We start from the raw sequence: 12139 nt of genomic DNA, 5'->3' as shown, positions 1-12139 counted from the left end.
AATAAGGAACATGATCTTCCCAGACTCATGATATTCCCAGAATTCAGATCTTCCCAGACTCAGTCTGATTGATCTCATGGGCCCTACAATCAATCAGACTGAGAAGCCTCATTAAGGGCAAGGTCCTTGAGGAAGTAATAGTTTACCTCTTAATGAGGACACTAATGTATTTTTTTGTGGTGCGGCAGGATATGATTTCAGCCTTTGCAAAGTCCTTAGTCTCCTAGAGGAGTCTATCTGGTAACTATTTAGCACTCCATGCAGGCAGCCACCACCAAATCCATGCAAATGGTCTTCCTTGAGAGTTCGTTCCCCACACTCAAAGGACTAAAATGATACTTACAGCCAGGAAGGCCAAGGTCCTTCTTTTGGGAATCAATGATGTTGGGCCTTGTTACCAGGCCAATGGCTCTGGAAATAATAAAATCATCAACTCCCCTGACCTCAAATAGGAGTCCTCAGAATGTCCCAGCCCCATTGTTCCCTCAAGATGATGTCACAGGTTTCTGAATTGAGGGGTGGTGCTTCTGGAGTTTTTGTCAGTTGATAGAAGGAAGGGAGTCCATTTTGTGATATCTTATGAGCATAGTTATATCCCATAAAAGAATAAAAGAATGGTCAACCACAGAATTATGTCTTCCTAAATTCAGATGGTGAGCTCACAGAATAGCCCACAGGGAATGCTCTCACACCCTCAGGATCTCATATTTATGTTGTTGGCTGTTGGGAAGCCATTTCTGTATAAAATCTTTATAGGGGAGTAGGGCAGAGAGCATAGTCAGCATTGGTGAGCCCAAGAATCAAGAAGTTTCTGACCAAGTTATTCCAACTGGTCCAAACCTCCTTCTTTGCCTCCTACATTTTTTTTCTTGTTACTTCAACAAGTTTTGGAAAAGTGTATTCTGAGCATCACCAGCCCCTATGGTAGCTCCCTCATGCGTGATCCTGCATCTCTTTCCAGACTCACCTCCCTCCCTATCCTTCATACACCATTCTGATCATGCCAGATTCCCCAAAGACACTTTTTATTCACTTCTGAACTTTGGCTTATGCTGCTCCTTCACTCAGAAGTGCCTCTCCTCACATTTTCACCACTGAACACCTCCTTATCCTCCCAGGTGGTCAATCCCTCTACTCTAAAGCAAATAGTTCTTTCCATTGATTTTCCAAAACCACATTGTCAGTTTGAGGCGGCAGACAGAGTCATCTAATCCAACTCTTATCAGATGCTTGAGTACTGAGGTCAGAACTTTCCTACTCAGGAACCAATTCCCTGAGGTTTAATTGACTCAGTGCCTTGGTTACCATCTACTGAGGCAGCTGGATTCATTTTTGACCAGCTATGATGAAAAGATATTTTATAATCAAGTCTAGATCAGCCTCCCAGAAGGTTTTACCCCTGGTCCTGGCTTGGCTCCCTGGCACCAATTAGTTACTCCACATTTTAATCAGTAACCAGAATGATCCTTTTAAGGATAATGCTACTCTGTTCAAACATACAGTGACTTTCCGTCACACTCAGATTCAAAACCACAATTCTTGACAAAGGCACCCGAATCCATGATCAATCTCACGAGCCACTCCCATACCTCCTTAGTTTCATTTGTACTGCTGTCACTTCACTCATTCACAGAGTAACATCCTTGCTGTTCCACAAGTAAGGTACACATCCTCCTTTTTCAGGGTGTTTGCACTGGCTGTTACCCCTTTCTGGAAAGCCATTTTTTCAGATATTAATACAGATCACTTGCTCATTTCCTTTAGTTCTCTTATCTCCATATCTCTTAGCCAGCTTTGGTTTTCAAGATAGCATGTATCATCACCTAACATATATTTATTTATTATCTGTCTGTCCTGGAATGTAAGCATCTTTAATTAATGTAAGCATGGATCTAAGAATCTCACATAGTGATAAATACTACGAGGAGAATAAAGTAGGGTAAATAAGAGGGATAAATAAGTTATTTTTAAGGTACAGTTCATAAATAAAGGTTCCTTTGAAGTTTTGGCATTGAACTAACCTCTAGGTGATGATGAGGCAGCCTACTCAGAGAGGACAAGCACAATGATACTGAGCCAGGTACAGGCCAACACACTTACTTAATCCTCTACTACATTTCTCCCAGCACAGAGCATGTTGGATCTTCATAAATATAAGTTTGATTGAAAAGAGTTGGAGGCTCGAACCATGCCTCAGGAGGGGTTTTAGTCAGATAAGACCTAAGCAAGACTTCCACACAATGCAAAAAAATGACTGCTTTGATAGAGGGTCCAGTCTTGGTGGAAACAGGTGAAACAGATGTTGATAGCAGCATCCTTGACCTGAGAAAATCACACTTGGTTCCAGAGGTAAAAAAGACAGTAGTTTCTGGGTTGAGGAAGAGGAAGAATGCTTTCCAGGGACCAAAAAGGGACTTAATAAAAACTTGTCAAAAGCAATTCCTGGTGACTATGAAAAGTAGTTCCATTTGGTAAATCTGCAATTAGATGTCAGGAAGCAGAGGGCAACAAGGCTTTGGAAGCAGCTTTCATATTGAAAAGGTCAGCTTTGAGGTAGAACTTGGGGAAGTCACTTAATGTTAGACTCTCAGCCTCAGCTTTTATGCCTGCATGATAGGATAAGATTCTGATCAAATTTACTATGCTTAGAAACCTCAGTAAAAAGAAGCAGGAGCTGTTAGAATATATTTGGTGAAACAACCTTTGATGCTAAAGGACCAAGTACTAAAAGTGCCAAATGAATTTTCAAAGGAAGAAGGTCTGGGAGGATCCTAATTTTCCACAAGCTCTCCCAAGGAGGATTGGTGTACAGACTCTGCTAGTATGAAGAGAGAGGTTGGAAATCCAGGCAGGCCTCTGGAAAAAGGAAGGTTGGATTGCAAGTCCAACCTCCCTCTAAGAACTCCTGCCATCAGAAGTGCTGTCAGAAATGAGAAACAGTCTTTAAAAATGTCTTCATATTTCTTACCTTCTTCCAGCTCAATGTGAAATAGATGAAAGGGCCAAGCACAGAAAACCCAATAAGACCAAATTCTGCAGAGGAATCCCTCATATTCAAAGTGTCAGGTACAGAGTGAAGCCTCAGTACCAAGAGATAGTGGTTACTAACAAATCATTTCTCATCTCTTGACCTCAGAATCTTAGTATGCAACAAGTTGTTTCATAAAAATTATTTTTTAGAATCATATGTATAGTTGGTGTAAAGAGTGGAAAGAAGTGAGTTCATAGGTAAAAAATCATTTAATGAGTTTTTGCATTTCAGCTTAATTGGTTTACTTTTTCCTATAATATTATAAATGTCAATACAATATCCTATGAATATTCTGTCTTATCATGTATTTCAGAGATATGCCTTGGGGAAACAGTCTATGAGCAGAGGAATCACTAATAACAAGGCAAATTTCTCATTAAATATAGAAATCTATGTCTAAAGTCATAGGAGACATTTATAACATAAGATGAAAATGTGAACATATTTACTGTGGTTCAGTGATTTTGTGTAAGATGATTTTTCAACTACAGTTGGGGAATATTTCTTTGAACTTTTGTGTCCTTGACATGATGCTTGGTTTAAGGATGAGTTCTTGGTTTGCTAGAGTATATTTGAAGGAAACATAGTAGCATCTGTTCTTTCTCTAGGATGTAGTTTTGAAAATCAAAACATATTTAGTCTGCCACTTTATTTGCACATAAGGAACCATTTCTGGTAATATAGCAGTTATATTAAAAATACAACCACCTTTCTCTTTTTAGCAACTGCAAAGTGGTATAGGACTAATTGGTGAGGATGAAGCATGAACATGGAAACCTAGCAGATACTCCCCAGGAGTAGAACTATGTCTCTGAACATACAAATTTTCATGTACCTTTCCCATGCATATTGATGATATGTTTCAATGTCATCAATACCCTGTAGCAGGATTTTTGTATTATCTTTACAATAGGTTTCCTTCCCCCATTTCTCACCATTTACATATCATATCCTCACCAGCTTAGTCCTCTTTAAATTTCTGCTTCCCTTATAGGGAGGCATAGCCTACTGCTTCACACATCAACTCTAGAACCAAGCTGCCACTTTTAACTCCTAGCCTTAGCACCTCCTAGTTGTCTGACATAGACAAGTTAGTTAACTTTTTAGCCTTATTTTTCCTACTGTAAAGTTGAGATAACAACAGCACATACTTCCAAGAGTTATTTAATAATTAAACAAATTAACACTTGTAAAGCATTATGAACAATACCTGGCAGAGAGTAAGGACAGTAGTTAAGTTCTGGTGTGTTTTGTTTGCTAGTTTTATGTTTTTTTTTTTTTTTTTTAGTACTGGAGTTTGAACTCAGACACTGAACCACTGTTCCAAATCCCCAGCCTTATTTTGTATTTTTATTTAGAGACAGGGTCACACTGAGTTGCTTTGCTCCTTGCCATTGCTGATCATCCTGCCTCAGCCTACCAAGTCTCTGGGATTACAGGCATGTGACACTGTGTCTGGCCCAATAGTTATGTTCTTAAATGAGTAAAAATAAATATTATATTGAGGGTCTGCTTGCAAATGTTAAGTAACTTATCACTGCTTTCTTTATTTTTTATTTTTTTTATACACAATCCTCCATTATTCCAGAACCTTAGAGAAAACTTCCTGAACTCCTTTGTTCATCAATTCTGCGTATTTGATCATTGTATGTGCCTTGCTTTTCATTGTCAGTTACATTTTTATGTCTGATTCTTTTCTAATTAGACTATAAGAAGCTATTTTTTGGCATTTCATGAATTTTATTTTAGGTATATGTAGTAGTAATCAAAATAATAATAAAAGTACCATACACTTTCAGATATTATGCCTAGTGTTTCATATGTATCATTTCATTGCATTTTCAAGATCACCTTTGTTATTATCAATTTATATTTGAGTGATCTGAAACTCAAATCCATATATGTTTGACTTTGCATCATATTCACTTAGAGTTGTCATGTGTTTCCTTTGGATGCCATACCACTTATTTTAGCAAGCACTTATTGAATGCCTATTAAATGTCAGGCCCCATGTCAGAAGAAAATTTCCTACCCTTAGTAAGTTCAGTGTAGGGACAAACACAAAAATAAAATCAGCACAGGCTTCTAGTTTGTGTTAATAGACACTCAGGGAGACTTCAGCTTGTGCCTTTGGGAAGGAATGCCATTGGAGCATGGGTATCACACATGTCACTTAGGAGCAAGAGAAGCAGGTCTAGGAGGCCTGATAATAGTGGTATCATTTAGACCTATAAATTTAGAAACAAATTTGTGTTCATTGAAATAATTTTTGTGTAGTGAAGGTCAACCAATTTAGGAAATATCTATTAGTCTCATAAATTTCATCATTGATTCATAAACTTTGCTAATATCATAAATTAAATAAAAATGATCAGACTATGTTGTCCTTAAAATAAGAAGACAGATTTTTGACATGCTTTTAAAAAGACAAAGCAACCTTAGACTGCATTAGTTGAGTTGGTTGGGTCCTAGGGGCTACTGGGTCCTTTTGTGCTCTATATTTTTATTAGCTAGATCACACATTGATTAGTATCTTCAGTTGAGGTGTGTATGTGTGTGTGTGTGTATGTGTGTGTAGTTGTGTATAGTTTCAGGTATCAAAACCAGGGTCTTACTCATGCTTGCTAAGTACTCTACCACTAAGCCATCATCACAGGGTCTTATGTTTTAGAGAGCATGTTGACAGAGCAGAGCAGAGTAGAATGACCCATTCTTCAACACCTGCTCACTCAGTTGTCACCTTGGTTAAGATTACTTTACTGAGTTCTGTACCCTTGATAATGTTGTCATTCTGTGTGTTGAATGTGTCTGTTCATTCTCCTACCTTATTTCATTTCATCTGATTGAAATAATCAAGGGAGGCTACATGGGAGAAGAGATATATAGGCTCAGCTTCAGAGAACAGGAAAGATTTAGGAGGTTAGAGAGAGAGGATGGCTTTTCAGTGAGCCAATAACATAAAAAGAGATGGAAGACAATAAAAATAATAGTAGTAAAAATATGGACACAGAGCATGTATGTGCTATGCTAAGGGCTAAAAAACAGCTAGACAAAGTATTGCATGTGTATTATATCTATTTATACTATAACAGAAAAATGTTTTTAAGACATACTAGAAACAGATGTATCAAAAATAACAACAGTGATTCTTTTCTGGTAGTAAGGCTTTGGCACATTTTTCTTTTAAATGTTTTCTAATTTTGTAGTTTCATTTTATAAATTTTTATTCCCTACCTTTTGGTATTTGCATCACAAGGGTCAACTCTGCTTTGATCTTTGCTATTGGGCAGAGAGAGAACTTCTGTATGATATATACCATAGTCAACTAGTGAATTCTGTCTCTTCCTTATATGAAAGAAATTCAGGAAGCAGGATTTAAAAAGCTGCCTATAGAATGGCAATAATAGCTAATAAAGGCTAGCATTGCTTTTAGTGTTTACTTTGTCCTGAGCACAAACCTGTTTTAGATCAGTTAGTATTTAAAACAGTCCTGTGGGGTTGATATTATTGCTATTTTAATGATGTTATTTAGGGAGTTTCCATGACTTGCCCAAGGTAAATAAGTCAGGAGGACAAGAATGTAGATTCCAGCTAATAAAATATTGGACCAGGGATCTACATCCATGTCCTCCTGACTCCAGACTCTGAAATCTGAATGAGTGATGTTATGGCTGTCAGTGACAGGTCCACTGTTGGCTGCAGAGATTGGGGTTTGGGAGGAAAAAAAAGATTAAATAAATAAATAAATAAAGTTATCACACACAAGGCTCATCTTGAAATGAGGGATTTCAAAGGTCATAAAATCTATTTCTCTGATAGAATATGCTAGCAAGAATTTGAACTTAATCATTTAGAAGAATTTGTGGCACTAAATCTTCTTTGTAATTATCAGTTATAAAAGCTCTACAATGTGTTTTTCTTCTTTGCAATCATATATCATATTATTCTTAGCAATGGAAGTTATCACCATTTCTTGGCATAGGTTAAAAAGATTACCCATGTCACAACTTCATCCTCTTTTTTTTCTATACAGACTTGGCAGCAATATTTTGCAGGAAAAGATACAGTCTTTTGCTGCAAAAGACTGAGTTATTCCTGTAAGTATTTTGGATTGGAAATGAAAGAGTTGCAGCAAGAATATCAGTACTCTAACCATAGGAGGCAGTTGCCTTTACTTTTCTTGTGATTATATTCTCTTGAGAACTTGGATTTTATAGCACTGAGGGTTTTTATTTTGCCCTCAGTGCCAAAGATTGGAAATTCCATATGGTATATTTATGGACTTTTGTTTTATCTCTTTCTGGTCTAGAAATATCTCTGAGTTAAGTATCTTCCAAGGGAGCATGGTATAAATTCTTGTTGCTGAGTAATCTCGAGATGTCTTTTATTTTTAATGTTCTCAACCAACCTGTTGGAATTTAATACATGACATCCAGTAAAGTTTTCTTCACTTATTATCTATAAAAAATGTATACCCAAGCTGACTTTGAGCCTCCTCCTAGTCTTTATCTGGCATCTCCCCTTAGAAAGTAGTGTTTTCTTTTTCTTTCTTTTTCTTTTCCTCTTCTGGAAATTGCTGCCATAGAGACAGTCACTGGATTGACCACTAAGGTCTATGAGAGGAAAGGGATGTTGTTGGCTTCTCTAGTTTAATGCCCATTTGCCGACAGGAAAATATTTGAAATACCCCTGGTTACCAGCTAGTTCTTCAATTATTCTTTTTCCTCCCTAAAGAGGAAGTGGCTTAGATTAAACTTAATTATATCCAATATAAAATATATACTTTGCTTACATGAATAAGTATGTGAATATGAAGGAAAACACAGGTAGAAGGACAAAGCCAGACCTTTTTGTTCCAGGTATGAGAGTATCACTAAGTGTTTTCTGTTTTATTTTGCTTTTAGCCTCAAATATAGGTACAGGTATGCCCTTCCTGAGTTCAACAGTGAAAAAAAAATCTGCACTTTTCATTATGCTTTATACCAACTCACTGTTTGAAAAATCTTTCTCAGCTCTCCCTTGGAATGACTTAGTGAGTTCCCTGGAGAGTGTGGAGTATTATCTTCACTCATAATTATGAAAATGAACAGCAAAGACTACATTTTACTTCTCTATCTGTTAAAAGAGTAATTTATAAATTATGAAACTTAAATTTTCTTTTAGCTGTTAAATAATTCTAGATCCAACCTAGATGAATTTAGTTGAGATTGTGGTCTTTTGTGTTTCCTTTTGTGTGTACTAATTTATTCTTTTCTAACTTACAGAAAGATAAGTTTGATTTGATCTGGAACCAGGCTCAGTCCTGTCCAACAGTAAATTTTTGGTGACTATATAAGGATTCCTTAGCAGTACTGCAAAAAATGGTGTTTTCCAACCTATCCCATCATTTTCTGCATTCTCACTTGTTATGGTATACTGTTATTTATCAAAGATGCCCTTGTTAATTATACAAATAAATGATGTTTATTTCCTTACAAAATCATGTGGGTTTAATTCAATAAGCCTTGGTCTTTTTAGCTCTCTACTACATCTCAGGCTTTTCTGATGTTGGTCTTAATGTATTTGGGTAAGTGCATATTAGAAGGTACCTGAGATCTTAATCTTTGTAACCTCTCATGTTCCTAATTTACTGGCAATTTTCTTGGAAATTTTGGCCATGCCATTCTGGTAATATATACCTGACATAAATTATGAAGTTGTTGGTAGACTCATGAACTCTCAGATGGTTGCAGGGAAAGATAACAGGAAGCTGATTTGCCAGCTGAGTTAGTATTGGTAATAATTTCTAGGATTTTCAAATTGTTTTTCCAAACACTGCTGACAGAAATAAATATTAAGTAAATGGAGAGATATATGTTCTTGGATTGGATGAGTCAATATTGTTAGGATATCAGTTCTCCCCAAATTAATCTCTAGGTTAAATACAGTTCCAGTCAAAATCTCAACAGACTTTGATACAGTAATGAAAAGAGTGTGGAGCTGGCTAAGTGGCACATGTCTATAATTCCAGAGACTCAGGAGGCTCAGGCAAGTGGTTTGCAAGTTTGAGACTAGCCTCAACAACTTAGTGAGGCATTAAGCAATTTAGTGAGACCCTGTCTCAAAATAAAAAATAAAAAGGGCTTGGGATGTGGCTCTGGTAAAGCACCACTGTGATTAACCCCCAGTGTATAAAAAATTATTGGCATAAAAGTAGACACAGAAATCAATGTAACAGAATAGAGAGTCCTGATATATACTAACCTATCTCTGGTTAGTTATTTTTCAACAAAGATGCACAAATACTTAAATAGGGAAAGAATAATGGTTTCAACAAAAGATCTAAAACAATTGGATAACTTTGTGAAAAAAAGAACCTCTCCCCTAATCTCACACTATAAAAAATTTAATTCTAATGTTATAAGGAAGAGATATAAGTGTACATATTTTCTCTCATGAAATGTTTTTTCATTTTTCTATAATTAAGAAATTTCTGAAAAACAGTATATTTTAATATAACAAAACACATACTAATCGTATGATACCATAATATGAAAATTGAAATGTTATTATATTCAGTAGGGAATATTTTAATTGCATACAATATATTTAATTAAAATAAAAATAAAGAATACACAAAATAGAAAATTATCAAGTCTAATATATACCACCTCCAGTACATAAGTGATTGCTATTTTATTTTTCCATATTCCTGCACTTTTCTATACAAAAAAATGAATAACATTATAAAGATTTTTTCCAAGAGAATGATAAATATATTACTCAGTGTATTATCATTTTTACTCAAAAATTAGTGATACACCTTCATATTGATAATTATAGTTCTGTGTAATAAATTTAAGAAGGACATAATAACCATTATGTGAATTTTTTATATTCTTGAAAAATTTTTTTAAAAAAATGGAAACTAAATGTTCAAAAATTAAAAGTTATAAAAGCTCTGTAGTAAATTTTGGCCACTTGTCTGATTTTTAAAATGAATTACTATTTGAGTAAAATTGATATTTCTCAAAAGAAGTGTTTGTAGAATTTTTTGTAATTATACTAATTTCCGTTCAAATATATTATCAAAATTTATCTTACAAATATGCTTTTCTCTCACATCCTAAACTTACTATGTTTCATCTTTGACAGTCCATAGATATTCACATTTTAAATATTTGAACCCAAATATTTTCTTCACATTTTTTGACCATTTTCAATAATATTTAAATTTAAGGAATGGAAATGATGAGAGATGATTGAAGAAATTCCATGCAGTAATATCTTCATGTCCATCACAACAATGATTTTTTTTTTGTTTTGTTTTGAGGAACGTTAAGTTTTAAATAAGATGTTACTTCACTCTTAGTTTATATTCTTAAAATGCCGAATCCTTACCAGGAAGATAATTTCAGAGCTCCTTTGAGGTAGCTTTCAGTGCCAATGCATAGTTTTAAGTTCTTTTGTTGAATAATCTTCCAAGATGATCTTGCAGTATATATATAGCTGTCCAATATATGGGAATAACCTTGTCCTTTACTTCCCAAAGAAATCTTCAGTAGGATTTCTCAAAAATGTTGAAAATGTATTTCTCTATGAGCTGGGCCCAGTGGCACAGGCCTGCAATCTCAGTGGTTCAGGAGGTTGAGGCAGTAGGATCACAAGTTCAAAGCCAGCCTCAGAAACTTAGAGAGGCCCTTAGCAACTCAATGAGATCATGTCACAAAATAAAATATAAAAGGGCTGGGAATATGACCCAGTGGCTAAGCACCCCTGGTTTTAATATCTGTATCAAAAAACTAACAAAAAACACCTTTTAATGTTTAGTTTTGTTTTGTTTTGTTTTTTTAAGGGAGGAGCACTCAAAATACTTCCCCTGTTTGGGGAAAGCTAGGCCCCTAGCTCTGCCACCCTGTCTCCAGTATAAGGCCATTGTAAAGCCCTAGGTAATATCTGTAGCATCAGGTGCCTAATGTCACAAAGGAGAAGTGCTATTCAGGGAACACAAGAGAGTTGACAATGAAAGACCCTTTCAACAGAGGGTGGACTGAAATACAGACAATATTCAGATCTTGTTTGAGCATCAACTCTGATAGAAGACTAAAGAATTAAAGAAGTGGTGTTTTTTATCATTTCATATTGTGAAACTTCTATTACGTTACAATTAACATACTTAAAGTGAAATCTCATTCAGAGTAATGAGTTATAGCAACTTTTGGCATATCTTAAAGCTAAATTTCTTTGTAATATTGATCATACTTTCCTTAAAATCATGCATGCATACACAGAGGCACAAAGTACTGATTAAAAATACATGTGTACATATGCTGTTTATCTTTATGAATTATAAATCATTCATACATCTACATTTTTATGTGATAAATATATTTATGAATCCTTAAAGATATGTAAAAATATATATTATATATGTATACATGCAAATGTAACATCAAAATTCTCTTCATTCTGAGTAATGAAGACTTTCTTTTTTTCAGTTATATATAACACTATGTGCCAAAAACTTCTAGTCAGTTCAATCTTTTAAAGTGTAGGATTTGGATCCTCTTTTGATTTCAACATTTATGTTTTATTTTTTTTTCCCCATTCAGTGTTCAGCAAGTTGTAAAAAAAAAAAAGAAATCATTCCTAAAATCATCTGAATACCATAAAAAAATTGTGCTTTTTTTAATTAAAATAAGCCAAATTTGGAAGTGACTTGTGAATTACATGTTCTTCTCGGTGATTGAGGAATAAATGGGTATAGTTTAGAAATCCATTGGCTTGTTGTCAAGTACCAATCAGCAAATGACAAAATCTGCACTCAGCAGAACAAAGTATAGCAAGCACTATGGATGTGATTATAAAACAAAATGGAAATTGGATTCCACAATAGTTATCTTTTGAGGGATTATTAGCAGATGACTAGGAAGATAATAATGTATGAGAGCAAATATGAGAGCAAAAGCAAATTTTTGAAGATTCTATGCTTTGATTTATATTACCTATTAATAAAGCCTAACTTCTATATGATAAAAGTGAGTATCTTCCACTATAATTAAGTATAATTTCTGAAGTACTTTAAATGTTTAACTATTTTAAAATATATTTAAAAAGTACTTAATGAGA

Source organism: Callospermophilus lateralis, unplaced genomic scaffold, assembly GCF_048772815.1.
Source record: "Callospermophilus lateralis isolate mCalLat2 unplaced genomic scaffold, mCalLat2.hap1 Scaffold_107, whole genome shotgun sequence".
NCBI classification, from domain to species: Eukaryota; Metazoa; Chordata; class Mammalia; order Rodentia; family Sciuridae; genus Callospermophilus; species Callospermophilus lateralis.
Note: the sequence above shows the minus strand (reverse complement) of the source record.